Source organism: Lactuca serriola, chromosome 4 (assembly GCF_051521515.1).
Source record: "Lactuca serriola cultivar US96UC23 chromosome 4, Lser_US96UC23_V15, whole genome shotgun sequence".
NCBI classification, from domain to species: Eukaryota; Viridiplantae; Streptophyta; class Magnoliopsida; order Asterales; family Asteraceae; genus Lactuca; species Lactuca serriola.
In genome coordinates, this window is record NC_136411.1 from 262,269,801 (window position 1) to 262,286,097 (window position 16,297).

Sequence of the window (16,297 nt, forward strand, 5' to 3'; positions counted from 1 at the left end):
GTCAGAACTGCTTCGACCATTCCTAGGTCTGGCCTTCCTAGGATGATCCCTCACGTAAAGTCCTCATTTCAGTGCTCATGATACACCATATGATTCATAATTTACATTTTGACCTAGGGCATAAGGATTCCAATCCAAAACCTTCATCAATTCCCGAAATGTACAGACATGGGACATTCTGGACCTCCAAAGGTCCCAATACCAGGTTACAATCGTTTAGGGGACTAGGGTAACATTCAATCTATTCACAAAAGGGTTCCATAAACCCTAATTCCATAATCACATCAACATAGTAGAGTATACTCGAATTCTTACCTGGATGATGTATCCTCTGTGTCCCCAATCCTCAGAATGTGACCCCCTTGCTGCTCCTTTAGCCAATCTCTTCTCTTCCTTGCACAACCACTCTTCTAAAATCAACAATGGCCTATAATCCTTGCTCCAGATGCACACAATCGATTTAGGGTTCTTCTCAGAAGGCTAAAATGAACAATGACGGCCAATAAGTCCCTTTTATACGTCCCAAACCTGAACGGTTAGGGTTTTCGGTAAACATCGTAGACTCGTCGAGTCCATATCTGGACTCGTCGAGTCATGTCGCGAACCCGCGACCAAGTCTGCGATCCTACTCGGCGAGTCTAGGCTCCAACTCACCGAGTCCCCTCTTAAATCACCCCAAAAACATAATTTAACAATACCTGAGATTCCGGGTTGTTATAACTCTCCCCCACTAGGATTAGACTTCGCCCTCGAAGTCTCACTCTAAAAATATTTCTGGATGCTGCTCCCGCATCTCACGTTCTGGCTCCCAAGTCATTTCCGATCCCTTCCGGTGTTGCCACTGGACCAACACCAGAGGTACCTCCTTGTTCCTCAGAACCTTGATCTTTCGATCCCTGATGGCCACTGGTCTCTCAGCATAATTCAGGCTCGCATCCACCTGAATATCCTCCAATGGAACCACTGCCGACTCATCGGCTATGCACTTCCTCAATTGCGACACATGAAAAGTGTCGTGGATCTGCCCCAACTCCGCTGGCAACTCCAACCGATAGGCTACCCGGCCTATCCTTGCAATCACACGAAATGGCCCAATATACCGGGGCCCCAACTTGCCCCTCTTCCTGAATCGAATCACTCCTTTCCAAGGAGAAACCTTCAGGAGAACGAAGTCGCCGACTTGAAATTCAAGCTCGGATCGGCGCCTGTCTGCATAACTCTTCTGTCGGCTCTGGGCGGTCAATAACCTCTGTCTAACTTGCTGAATCTACTCTGTCATCTGAAGCACGATCTCTGTGTTGCCCATCACTCTCTGTCCCACCTCTCCCCAGCAAATGGGGGTCCGACACCTCCTACCATATAACAGCTCAAAAGGTGGCATACCAATGCTCGAATGATGGCTGTTGTTGTAGGAAAACTCTGCTAAGGGTAAATATGCATCCCAGCTACCCCCGAAGTCCAACACACATGCTCGAAGCATGTCCTCCAGCGTCTGAATCGTCCGCTCGCTCTGGCCGTCTGTCTGGGGATGATATGCGGTACTAAAATGCAATTTAGTACCCAGCTCCTCATGGAATTTCTTCCAGAACCTGGAAGTGAAGCGCACATCACGGTCTGAAACAATCGAGATCGGCACCCCATGCCAAGATACCACTTCTCTCACATATATCTCCGCCAACTTCTCCACTGAAGAACTCTCGCTGATGGCAAGGAAGTATGCACTCTTCGTCAACCTATCCACAATCACCCAAATTGCATCAACTCCCCTGGCAGTCCTCAACAATTTGGTGATGAAATCCATAGTGATCTGTTCCCACTTCCACTCGGGGATCTCCAATGGCTATAACTTGCCATGCGGTCTCTGGTGCTCGGCCTTAACCCTACAGCAGGTCAAGCACCTCTCAACGAACCATGCAACGTCCCTCTTCATACAGGGCCACCAATACTCTTTCCTCAAATCCAAATACATCTTTGTAGCACCGGGATGGATCGAGAATTTCGATCTATGAGCCTCTTCCATCAAAGTAATACGCGTACCGCCCACGAACGGTACCCAAATCCGACCCTGAAACGTCATAAGCTCTCGTCCATCCTTAACGAACTCTGAAATTAACCCCACAACCCGCTCTTTCTTCTGCATCTCTGGTCGCACAGCCTCGGCCTGTGCCCCACGAATAGCATCCAATACTGGAGTCATCACAGTCAGTCTCAAGCATACGTCTCGCAATGGAGTGCTTTCCGCCCTGCGGCTCAATGCATCGGCTACCACATTAGCCTTGCCTGGGTGGTACAGGATCTCACAATCATAATCCTTGACCACATCCAACCACCTCCTCTGATGCATATTTAGGTTGGGCTGATCCATCAAATACCTCAAGCTCTTATGGTCTGTGTATATCGTACATCGAACCCCATACAGGTAATGACGCCAAATCTTGAGAGCAAACACTACTGCCCCCAACTCTAAATCATGCGTGGGATATCTCGCCTCATGAGGCTTCAGCTGCCTCGACGCATACGCTATCACATGACCCCTCTGCATCAACACTGCACCCAGTCCCGAAATCAATGCGTCGCAATATACTACAAAATCTTCCATCCCTTCCGGGAGAGCTAATACCGGGGCTTCGCACAACCTCTGGCGAAGTGTCTCAAAGGAGGTCTGCTGCTCGGGCCCCCATGAGAATGCAACACCCTTCCGGGTCAATCTGGTGAGCGGCACTGCGATCTTGGAGAAATCCTTAATGAATCTCCGATAATACCCTGCCAACCCAAGGAAGCTCCTGATCTCAGAGGGTGACTTCGGCACCTCCCAACTCATCACCGCCTCAACCTTGGCCGGATCGACCAATATCCCTTTCTGATTAACAACATGTCCTAGAAATTGGACCTCCCACAACCAGAAGTCACATTTGGAGAACTTTGCATAAAGCTTCTCCGACCTCAATACCTCAAGGACCTCCCTTAAATGCTCCTCATGCTGCTCTCTAGATCTCGAATACACCAGAATGTCGTCGATAAATACAATCACTGACCGATCCAACATCGGCCTGCATACCCTGTTCATGAGATCCATGAACACAGCCGGGGCATTGGTGAGCCCGAAAGGCATCACCACAAACTCATAATGCCCATATCGCGTCCTAAACGCTGTCTTCTGGACATCCTCATCTCGCACTCTCACCTGATGGTACCCTGACCTCAGATCGATCTTGGAAAACCAAGATGCTCCCTGCAACTGATCGAATAAATCATCGATCCTCGGCAACGGGTAACGGTTCTTGACCGTCAACTTGTTCAACTCCCGGTAATCAATGCACATCCGGTGTGAACCATCCTTCTTCTTGACAAACAAAATAGGTGCTCCCCATGGCGAGCTACTCGGCCGAATGAATCCCTTCCCCAGCAACTCCTGGAGCTGCGAGGACAACTCTTGCATCTCTGGAGGTGCAAGTCGATAAGGCACCTTAGCAATAGGTGCGGCCCCCGGAACCAGATCGATACCAAACTCTACTTGCCTCACAGGAGGTACTCCCGGCAGCTCCTCGGGGAAAACATCTGGAAATTCACGCACCACCGGGACCTCCTCAACTGACTTCGGTCTCTCGGAAACCTCCCGTGTATCCATCACATACGCCACAAAACCCTTACAGCCCTGCTGTAGACACTGCCTCGCCCTAGCGGCCGAACAAAAAGCTGATCCCGAACGGGTACTCTCGCCGTACACCGAAAGAACTCCCCCACTCTGGTCTCGTATAGTCACCAGCTGACGCTCACAGTCGATGACAGCGCCGAATCAGCTCAACCAGTCCATGCCAACGATGACACAGACATCACCCATCACAATAGGAATCAGGTCAATCGGGAATTCAACCCCGAAAATCTCTAGTACACATCCCCGAAGAACCTCCGTGGCACAAATCACTTTCTCGTCAGCTATAGAAACTCTCAAAGGCCGACTCAACGACTCACGACTAACGCTGATATGCTGACGAAAGGCTAAGGACACAAAGGATCTACTCGCACCCGAGTCAAATAACACTAAGGCAGGCACAGAGTTCACAAGGAAAGTACCTACGCATATAACAACATAAGCATAGCATCTCGACATTAAAATAAATACATGAATTACAACATACCTGCCATGACATTGGGCGCAGCGCGGACCTCCTCCGCAGTCAGCTGAAAGGCTCTCCCACGAGCCCTCGGGGCCTCAACCTTCATCGGTCGAGTCTCAGTAGTCCTGGCACTAGGTGCAGATCCCTGACGAAGCTGAGGGCACTCGGCCTTCCGATGGCCGGTCTGGTTGCAATGAAAGCAAACCATAAACCCCTTGGGGCACTCCTTAGCAATGTGCCCCTCCTTGCCGCACTTGTAGCAAGCACCAGCTCGACACGCCCCATCGTGACCCTTGCCGCACTTTCCGCAAGTGCGGCCCTTCGAACCTCCCGTCCTCGAATCGGCGGACTTGGTCCGCTTGGCTGCCGGCTGAGATTGAGCCGGCCACCGGTCTACCTGCTGAGACTCGGCCTCCTCCCTGGCCTGAGTCTCCAACTTGATCTCACGCTTCCTGGCATTCGCCTGAAGCTCAGTAAAAATATGATAGGTGGAGTTCGACACAAACTCCCGGATATCCCTCCTCAAGACACCCAAGTACCGGCTCATCCGAGCCTGCTCTGTGGACACCAGCTCGGGGCAAAACATCGCCCTCTCATGAAACTTCCGCGTGATCGCCGCCACCGAATCAGTACCCTGCTTGAGGGTTAAGAACTCTTGAACCAATCGTTCCCGCTCCACCAGGGGAACGTACTCGTCCCTGAACATAGCAGTAAATCCCTCCCATGTCACTGCTGTAATCTCTGCCAAAGTGAAGTTCGCCGTCACGAACTTCCACCAGTCCTTCGCTCCCAGACGGAGCTGGTTCAAAGCGAACCGTACCCTCAGGTGCTCTGGGCATGAACAAGTGTAGAAGCACCCCTCTATATCCGCGATCCACCTCATCGCAGCAATCGGATCCTGCGTCCCATCGAACTCTGGTGGCTTCGTGTTGCTGAACTCTCGGAACAGCAACGAGTCACCCCCCTGTGGCCTAGCAGCGGCCACAGCTGCGGTAGCTGCAGCGGTTGCAGCCTCAGTCAATGCGGCGTACCGCTCATCAAACGTCTCCATCAGGGTGGTCTTAATAGACCCAAACATCTCCGGGATCTCAGCCCGGATCGCCGCAGCTACCTCCTCGTGAATCATCTGACGAATCTCCTCGTCACTCACACCGCTCGAACTCGCTCCATGGCGTGGTCTAACCATGATGTCTCTGAAATACAACATAAAACTATCAGAGACTCCATCGAGTGTAATCGCACTCGATAACGCAACCCTACTCAGTCTCCGATATCCAGGGATTCTTACTTGGGTCTCCCACTGACCCGGTGTCTTCGGTAGTACGGGCCCAATACTACCGACCACACCGCATCAGCATTCATCCCAAGTCTTCCTCCCCAAACCCCGGATAGTGAGTACTCTACTTCTGATATGCACTATCTACCCGCACGCTAGCAAAGCATCTCATATCGGCAAACTTCCAAAGACTAAGGCATCACAAATCAGGCCACTCTAGTCCTATCATGAACACCTAGTCTTCTAGCATGCATAACAATTTATATCATATATTATTGTAAGGTATTTTGGGGATCTTTACCGTTCGGGCGCTGACTGATCGTACACACTGCTTCTTTCTTGCCTACCACAAAACCATTTACAAAAGTTTATGCCTTTATTTAAAAAGTTTTCCTCAAATCCTCGGTTTGAGTTCAATTACTCCCGAAGGTGCACCCGAATCCCTCAAACCAAGGCTCTGATACCAATTGTAACAACACAAATTTTCAAACCAATTTTTCATTTTAAAAATAAAGTATTTCCATTCAAAACAAGGCATAAATAATTTAAGTGTCGTGTCAAATACAAGCTGTCTAAATCCCAAGATCATAAAAACATCCTTCAGTGTGTATCGATCACGCCGGCGCCTTCCCACGGTCCTCGCTAGTACCTGAAACACATACATAACAACTGTAAGCATAAATGCTTAGTGAGTTCCCCAATATACAACTTACGCACATACGCCTTTCTAGGCCCTGACCTTCCGGTTCTCAACACAACGCCTTCCGGCCCATAACATATTGCCTTCCGGCCCACATAACATACATAGCACATATAACAAATATCTTACCACATATAGCATACATATCACATATCATATCTGACCTTCCGGTCACACAGTCATGTTGGATAAGGTGTCTAAGTCCATAACTATTTCGGGCTTGTACTTGACCCGACCCGGCATGGTCCATTTGGGTTGCATGGCACCATGCAATTGGATAGACTAAATGAGAGAAATAACACTTGGAGATTATTAATATATTATAAGTTCTAATATATTAATAATATTATTTGATTAGTTTGATCAAAGAATTAATTTGGAATTAATTAAGTGATCAAAGGATAACTAATTAAATATATGGGTTGATTATGTAAATCATCCATATCTTGTATAGTGGGCTAAAAGGCTCCATGGATTATCAAGTTGGGTTCTACCCATAGGATGCTCCATGGATGCTCCATGGGAGTTACAAACCCATGGGTCATGGAAATTAAGAGTCATGACACATTAGGGTTTACATGGTGTAACCCTAGATGTGTCAACACTATATAAGAGTCCCATTCTCCACAAAATTGGCTACACAAGTGATACACTAAGAAACTAGAGGGCTTGGCCGATTTTGAGAAGTGTGTGTTATCTCAAGAGTCTTTCCAAGAGCATTTGGTGTTGTGTGAAGCATTTGAGGCATCACACTTGGGGTGCTAGGCTCACAAGGTTTCAAGGAACACAAGCAACAACAAGGTAAGTTATTCTATCTATGATTCAAGTTAAAATTGTTCCCCATGTATGCTAGATAGGAATATAACCTTGGAATTCAACTTTGCATGATAATTAGACAAACATAGATCCAAGGTTATTAGGGTTGCATGTACACTTAGGAAGTGTTAGAATGCTCAAAACCCATCAGTGATATCAGAGCCAAGGCTTGTTTGTTTGTTATTTGTGCTTAAAAGTTGAAGAAAGTCAAAAATTCTGCTGTCTGACTGATGGACTCGGCGAGTCCATGGGGAGGACTCGTCGAGTTCATGTGTATCTTCAACCTACTCGGCGAGTAGGTTTATGCACTCGGCGAGTAGGGTCGACAGAGTGCAGAATTTCGACTTGAGTTGCTGGAAATGGATTAGAATCATTACCCTAAAATGTTTTGGTACTTGAAAACTTATTTTAGAAGGTGTAATGTCTTTTCTAACTCATTTACAACAACTAGTTATCAAAATTACAAAGATTAAATGTGATTTTGATTCTTGAAAGTGTTGATATTCATATTCTTGTTCTTATGATGTTTAGATGATCATAGGAATTATTTGTAACCTATGTGGTAGATTAATTCATGATCATAATGTGTTTTAATGGAGTCCATAACTTGTCCTCAAGTTATGGAAAACCAAAAGTCTCTTGGGTTAAAAACCATTAAAAGAACACAAGAGTTAGGAAAAATGAAAAGTCCTCATTTTATTACTCTATTAAACTCATAAGTTACAAGAAATGAAAAGTTTTGGAAGTTTACAAAACTTGCCCTCAAGTTTTGGAACAAGTAAAGTTAAGTTAAAACTTTAGTTCCAACCCCTAGAATTTTAAAAGTTAAAATTCAACCCTTATACTTATATTATTATGATTTAATAATTATATATATATGTATAAGAACAAAGTCGTCTTACCGCTAGTACGCCTCATTCACGAAGCCGGTCTATAAGGTGGGTATAAGGTTGTTGCCTATAAAATGGTGACTTAATGGGTGTCCACTCTCACCCACCGCTTGCTTGATCGGTGGAGGGTCGTTAGCCGAACGGGTAAGACAAGGACTTATTAATTCTCATTCAAAGTATGATGAATATTATAAAGTAGCTAAATGTTTTATTAAATTCCCAATCTTAGTTACTTTAGGAAAAATGTGAATAAGGTGCTATTCCATGAAATTACACTTTACACTTTGATTAAGTCGTTGGTGGAGCGTGTGTGGTTAACCGGCACACTAACTTGGACTTAACAAGGTAGGTAAAGGGTGACTTAGGGTTTATTATAGTATCGATGGAGCGTGTGTGGTTAACCGGCACATCGATTGAGTGATAAACTTTAAGGGTACCAAGTGATTTGCATGGTTACTTCACACCTCGTTTTGTGATCCTCGGTATCCCAGTCACAAAACTTGGAGGGCACACTCGAGATTGAAACATGCCTTTGAAAAGTTCATTGAATCTCAAAGAATCTAGGAATTTCTAAGAACCATTCAAAAACCTAATACTAAAATATTGCGGTTTTCGTGGTGGAAATTGGTGAATCGTCATTCACCTACCTTTCAAATATGGTATAGCTTAGATTACGGCATACCTCTTCTAAGTTATATTGTATTGTGATTGGATCCTAGCCTTAATATTACATTTGGGTGTTTTATTAAGGACTCTCTTATCTAAACTAATCTTGTCCTCTTTTCTTCAGATGTCTTTCAACAATGCTTCTGGCTCTAATCCTAATGGCTCCTTTTCCCTTACGAACTTGTGTGGGAAAGTCACCTTTGATGGATCCAACTTCAATGAGTGGATTAGAAACATCAGGATGATTACCCGCTACGAGGACAAAGAATATGTCCTTGACAAGGAGCTTAAGGAGATTGATGAGTCCACTGCAACTCCTCAGGAGATCGCTGAATTTCGGGCACATGAAAGGGATAATACGAAAGTGGCTTGCATCATGATGGCCACGATGACAGCGGAACTCCAAAAGTCTTATGAGGATTTCTACCCTTATGACATGCACCAAGATTTGATGGAAAGATACCATCAAAGTGTACGACAAGAGAGGTATGAAATCATCTGCTCCATGATAACAACCATGATGAAGGACGGGGAATCCGTCACGAGCCACATGCAGAAAATGCAAAGGTATGTGGATCGTTTGCTGAAGCTTAATGTGAACTTCCCGGAGGATCTTGCAATAGATATTATTTTGCATTCCTTACCATCGTGCTATGATCAATTCCGCATGACATATCACATGAACAAGGAAGAAGTCACCCTCAGCAAACTTCAGGGACTTCTCAAGACCGCAGAAACAGGTCTTAAGGGGAAGTCGGTTGCTATCACTTCTACTCAAAACTCTACTCCGGTTTTGGCAATCGGGAAAGTCGAGGGAGGAAGAGAAAGAGCTCTTCTAAGGGTACCAAGGTTCGGACCCTTGATGGCTCTTCTTCAAGTGGAACCAAGAAAGGTTTCATTACTCCTTCTTCTGACCCAAAAGAGGCTGAATGCTTCTATTGCCATGAAAAGGCTCATTGGAAGCGGAACTGCCCAAAATACCAGCAAGATGTGAAGGATGGGAAAGTTAAACCCAACCATGCAGGTATTTACACTATCATTTCTAATAACTCACCCCATTCTAATTCTTGGGTCCTTGATACCGGTTGTGGTATTCATATTTGTTGTGACTTGCAGGGACTAAGAAGAAGTGAGAATGTGGAGCAAGGAAGGATAAACTTGATCATGGGGGATAGGAAAGCTATACCTGTTACCAAGATTGGAGTTTATACTTTATCGCTAAGTAGTGGGTTTAGTTTAGATTTGAATAAGTGTTGTTATTCGCCAGGAATGGCAAGAAATATTATTTCCTTTCATGCTTTGTACAAACAAGGGTTTACCTTTTCATTTAATAATGAAGTTGGTTCTATTGATGCTTTCTTTAATAATGTTCTTTATTTTAAAGCATTACCTTGTGATGGTGTGTATGAAGCTGTATCTGTTGTAGATAACTTAGGAAATAATGTTTTGTGTATTGATTCTACTAATAATAACTTGGATAAAGCATCTTTATGGCATTGTCGTCTTGGACATATAAGCAAGAAACGCATAGGCCAACTCCAAAAGGATGGAGTCTTGGAGTCGTTTGAACTAAAGTCAGATGATAGTTGCGAATCATGCTTACTTGGAAAAATGACAAAGTCGCCATTCACAGGTTCGTGTGAGAGGGGTGAAGGTTTGTTGGACCTTATACACACGGATGTGTGTGGACCATTCAAACATGCCACAAGGGATGCTAGTCGTTATTATTTGACTTTTACTGATGATTACAGTAGATATGGATATGTCTACTTGATCAAGCATAAGTCAGAGACTTTCGAGAGGTTTAAGGAATTTAAACAGGAAGTCGAGAATCAATTGGGCAGGAACATTAAGATGCTTCGATCCGATCGTGGTGGTGAGTATCTTAGTTCAGAGTTCCTCGACTATCTAAGGGAATGTGGGATAGTCTCACAATTGACACCTCCCAGGACACCACAGTTGAATGGTGTGGCTGAGAGGCGTAATCGAACCTTGTTGGATATGGTTCGTTCCATGATGAGTCGAGCTACGCTACCAATCTCATTCTGGGGGTATGCCTTAGAGACTACCGCCCATATTCTTAATCTAGTCCCTACAAAGAAAGTTGCCAAAACTCTTCACGAGATGTGGACTGGTAAAGTACCTAAACTAGACCACATCAAGATTTGGGGTTGTGAGGCTTTCGTGAGACGCGAGACTCATGATAAGCTCGAACCTCGAAGCGAGAGGTGTATTTTCATCGGTTACCCACAGCGATCCTTTGGTTACCTCTTCTACAGACCTAGTGACAATGTGGTCTTTGTAGCAAGAAGAAGAGTCTTTCGAGAAAGAGAGTTTATAAGCCAAGGAGACAGTGGGAGGCAAATTGACCTTGAAGAAATTCAAGAATCAAGCGGTGAAGGAACTTCAAACTCTAGCCCTCAACTTGAGGAGGAAACTCCTGTTGAGCCAATTGACAAATCTGTACCTCTGAGACGTTCCACGAGAGTTAGTAGTGCACCTGAGCATTACTATGGATTCCATATTACTGCAGAAGGTGAGACACTTATTAGTGATGAGACACTAGTAAGTCAAGATGACCCTAACAGCTACGAGGAAGCCATGGCAGGCCCTGAGTCTGCTAAATGGAAAGAGGCTATGGATAGCGAGATACAATCCATGTATGACAATCAAGTTTGGAACTTGGTTGAAAATGTACCAGGTCGCAAGACAGTAGGGTGCAAATGGGTCTTCAAGAAGAAGACCGACATGGATGGTAAAGTACACACTTATAAGGCTAGACTGGTTGCAAAGGGCTTCTCTCAAATTCCTGGAGTGGATTATGATGAGACCTTTTCTCCAGTAGCCAAGATTAAGTCTATTTGGGTTCTGTTAGCCATAGCTGCATTTCATGATTATGAAATATGGCAGATGGATGTCAAAACCGCTTTCCTTAATGGAAAGTTGGCTGAAGATGTTTACATGAGTCAGCTAGAGGGTTTTGTCAGCAACGAGTACCCTAATAGAGTGTGTAAGCTTGAGAAATCCATTTATGGATTGAAGCAAGCACCTCGCAGATGGAATCTTTGCTTTGATGAAAAGGTCAAGGAATTTGGCTTTTCTAGGAGTGAAGATGAATCTTGTGTGTATGTCAAGGCTAGTGGGAGTATAGTTAGCTTTTTGGTATTGTATGTGGATGACATACTACTCATAGGAAACGACATTCCAACCCTGCAGGAAGTTAAGTCCTGGCTTGGGAAGTGTTTCGCTATGAAGGACCTTGGTGAAGCTGCCTATATTTTAGGGATAAGGATCTTGAGAGATCGGAGTAAAAGACTAATTGGACTTAGTCAGAGTACCTACTTGGATAAGGTGCTGAAGAGATTCAGCATGCAGGATTCCAAGAAAGGAGAGTTACCCATCCAGAGTAACACCAGATTGAGTAAGACACAAAGCCCTAGCACTGAGGCTGAGATAGCAGAAATGAGTCGAACACCTTATGCTTCGGCTGTAGGATCGATCATGTATGCTATGACGTGTACTCGACCCGATGTAGCTTTTGCCTTGAGCATGGTTAGCAGGTATCAGGCGAACCCTGGCAAGGCACACTGGACTGCAGTAAAGAATATCCTCAAGTACCTACGGAGGACTAAGGACTGGGTCCTTACCCTCGGTGGGAGTGATGACTTGAGAGTTGTAGGGTATAGTGATGCTAGCTTCCAGACTGATAGGGATAATTTCCGCTCTCAGTCGGGCTGGGTCTTTACCCTAAACGGAGGAGCAATTTCTTGGAAGAGTTCCAAGCAAGAGATAGTGGCTGATTCTACTTGTGAATCAGAGTATATTGCAGCTAGCGAGGCAGCAAAGGAGGCGATATGGTTGAAGAACTTCATTGGAGACCTTGGAGTTGTACCAGCTATTAAAGAGCCAATGGAAATTTTCTGTGATAGTGAAAGTGCTGTTGCCTTAGCCAAGGAACCAAGGGATCATGGGAGATCCAGACACATCAACAGAAAATACCATTTCATTAGACATCGGATCGAAGAAGGACACCTCGTGGCAAAGAGGGTATCATCAGATGAGAATCCGGCAGATCCCCTCACAAAGGGACTGACTCGGGTTAAGCATCTTCAGCATGCTCGGAGCATAGGGCTGAAGGATGATATTAGATTTAGTAGTTAGATAATCTCGAAATTTGTAAAGTGTAACTGACAATTGATGATGAATAAAAGTGTTTTATTTATGAGTAAAGTGTTGCTATCTCTTGTCGATCGTTTACTATATTTCTTTTGCATGTTTTGACTTCCAGAATAATTTTGTTTGGTATAACATATTATTCAAACCTCCACTGTCGGTCATATGTTGGAAGTAGATATGAATCAAGACTGTCATGTTTGGTTGTAGAGGTCTTGGACAAGGCTACAACAATCATGAGTGCTCATAAGTTCTGAGCATTGGACTCAACCCACGCTCACTGGAATCACTTCATGGAATTCTATCTCGAGTGATCGTGAGACGGTAATATCATATAAGTCTTCAAACCTAGAGATATGATTTGTTACTTACAAGTTGATTATGCATTGACTGTACGAAACCGCATTGGTAACTCGATGTTATAAAACGTACTTTTGTGTGTAATTCAATGAGTGGTAGAACAAACATATGAGTCGAAGTTTATCTGTTCCTTCTTGGATTAGAAGTTGATATCTGGGCCCCTCGATGAATTTGTTTTGACCCATGTACCGGGCCCGGTCAGAACTAAGTTGATGTGTTCAATTAAGTTCTATGTCAAACAAATCGGAAATCGGGAAACAAACTGCTGGACAATAAGTAAAGACATTGTTCCATGTATTTGTCCGGCTGATATCTAGAACGGAGGACTATATGATCACTTATCTTAAATGGCGTACCATCATCTTCTCAGTTCCGAGAGACCGTGAAAGAGCTACGATTGCCGGTCGGTTCCTGAAGTACTAGAGATATAGTTATTAGACTTATCCAAGTGGGAGACTGTTGGATAAGGTGTCTAAGTCCATAACTATTTCGGGCTTGTACTTGACCCAACCTGGCATGTTCCATTTGGGTTGCATGGCACCATGCAATTGGATAGACTAAATGAGAGAAATAACACTTGGAGATTATTAATATATTATAAGTTCTAATATATTAATAATATTATTTGATTAGTTTGATCAAAGAATTAATTTGGAATTAATTAAGTGATCAAAGGATAACTAATTAAATATATGGGTTGATTATGTAAATCATCCATATCTTGTATAGTGGGCTAAAAGGCTCCATGGATTATCAAGTTGGGTTCTACCCATAGGATGCTCCATGGGAGTTACAAACCCATGGGTCATGGAAATGAAGAGTCATGACACATTAGGGTTTACATGGTGTAACCCTAGATGTGTCAACACTATATAAGAGTCCCATTCTCCACAAAATTGGCTACACAAGTGATACACTAAGAAACTAGAGGGCTTGGCCGATTTTGAGAAGTGTGTGTTATCTCAAGAGTCTTGCCAAGAGCATTTGGTGTTGTGTGAAGCATTTGAGGCATCACACTTGGGGTGCTAGGCTCACAAGGTTTCAAGGAACACAAGCAACAACAAGGTAAGTTATTCTATCTATGATTCAAGTTAAAATTGTTCCCCATGTATGCTAGATAGGAATATAACCTTGGAATTCAACTTTGCATGATAATTAGACAAACATAGATCCAAGGTTATTAGGGTTGCATGTACACTTAGGAAGTGTTAGAATGCTCAAAACCCATCAAGTCAAACCCTTCCGGGTACAATATAGTGAGAAGACTCACCTCGTGAATGCTGAAAGCTAGCAAATCCTGAAATCACTCGTGCACAATCCGACGAGCTACAACCTCCCTATAACATCACATATCTCTCATTAACATTTATATCTTCTAAGTGTGACTGTCCCTAAGAAGTCAGACTTAGGTCAACTCTGGTCAACGGTCAACGGTCAACGGTCAACTCGACCGGACTCGGCGAGTGCCATGGCGACTCGGCGAGTCTAGACGTCCTCCATTTCTCTGAGATTCCCTTTCTACTCGTCGAGTATCCTCCTTGACCCGACGAGTTACTCCTGGAAGAATCGCGGGGCCACCCCGACTCCACTCGCCGAGTCTGAAGAACAACTCGACGAGTCCCAGTTAATCTTCAAGCTGCTCGCCGAGTCTGCTCATCGAACTCGGCGAGTCCATGCCATGCAACCGCTCAAACTGCATCCTAAGGTCAGAACTGCTTCGACCATTCCTAGGTCTGGCCTTCCTAGGATGATCCCTCACGTAAAGTCCTCATTTCAGTGCTCATGATACACCATATGATTCATAATTTACATTTTGACCTAGGGCATAAGGATTCCAATCCAAAACCTTCATCAATTCCCGAAATGTACAGACATGGGACATTTTGGACCTCCAAAGGTCCCAATACCAGGTTTCAATCGTTTAGGGGACTAGGGTAACATTCAATCTATTCACAAAAGGGTCCCATAAACCCTAATTCCATAATCACATCAACATAGCAAAGTATACTCGAATTCTTACCTGGATGATGTATCCTCTGTGTCCCCAATCCTCAGAATGTGACCCCCTTGCTGCTCCTTTAGCCAATCTCTTCTCTTCCTTGCACAACCACTCTTCTATAATCAACAATGGCCTATAATCCTTGCTCCAGATGCACACAATCGATTTAGGGTTCTTCTCAGAAGGCTAAAATGAACAATGACGGCCAATAAGTCCCTTTTATACGTCCCAAACCTGAACGGTTAGGGTTTTCGCTAAACAGCATAGACTCGCCGAGTCCATATCTGGACTCGTCGAGTCCAGTCGCGAACCCGCGACCAAGTCTGCGATCCTACTCGGCGAGTCTAGGCTCCAACTCGCCGAGTCCCCTCTTAAATCACCCCAAAAACATAATTTAACAATACCTGAGATTCCGGGCTGTTATAGTTCTGAATGTAGTCTTCTACCAAGACCTGACTGTTCTGAATATTACCCTTTTGTACTAGGGTAACTATCATTGTTAACTTTCAGCCATCCGTAGATGTACTCTTACCTCTGTTGCTAACAGCTGGGTATAGGAATAGTCAATCCCTTAATTGCGTACCTGTAATGGTACCAACCGTTTGACATCCGTGGATGTACTTTTACCTCTGTAGCTAACAGAGATTCTAGGAATGGTCAATCCCTCAATACGTATCCTTGGGTACTAGGATAATAATCCATTCTATCTCGTCGATTATGTGATTTTATCACAAGGTAAAGATAAGAACACGGATTTGATAACAGAGTCAATACATATAAAATGTAATAGGGCTCCTACTGATATATCTATGCACAAGTACACCTATAAGTATAATAATGTAAATATTATAGTAAAGTACGGTAAGGTTCTACGTGTGCTAGCTAGAATGTGTGTTCTCCCTATCTAGCAAGTATAGTAATGTAAACGTTCTAGTATGGATGTATATGTTCTCGTCCTAGTATAATTGTACATGTAATGTATAGCAATGTTCTAGAAAGTATTGACTCATGAATGAACTGACTCATTGTATGATATCGCGTTCTAGTAATGGTTCTAGTATCTTCCTGAACTACCCCTATGGTAGCTTACTAGTAATCTAAGTGGTATGTATGGACGTGGAGGTATACCCTTACTACCCAAGGGCATATGATGAACTGGAAAGACCCTTTATGACTATATATGTACACATGATATATAACAAATCTTTAAACGACCTTCGGACGAATACCCAATGTCCCACTAGACCACATCTCAAGGCGCGAAAAGGAAATAGGGTGGATAGTCTTCCTAAGTCTTTT

At 44.2% G+C, this 16,297-nt stretch overlaps 1 long non-coding RNA gene across 1 annotated transcript; it reads right to left on the reverse strand.

The window, feature by feature from the left end:
* Positions 1-5,963: 5,963 nt before the first annotated feature.
* On the reverse strand, positions 5,964-15,406 carry LOC145100596 (uncharacterized). The gene is made up of 3 exons (XR_013705151.1): positions 15,020-15,406; positions 14,270-14,336; positions 5,964-6,043 (listed from the first exon to the last, which is right to left on the reverse strand). It is a non-coding gene; the product is annotated as an uncharacterized LOC145100596 (long non-coding RNA).
* Positions 15,407-16,297: the final 891 nt, after the last annotated feature.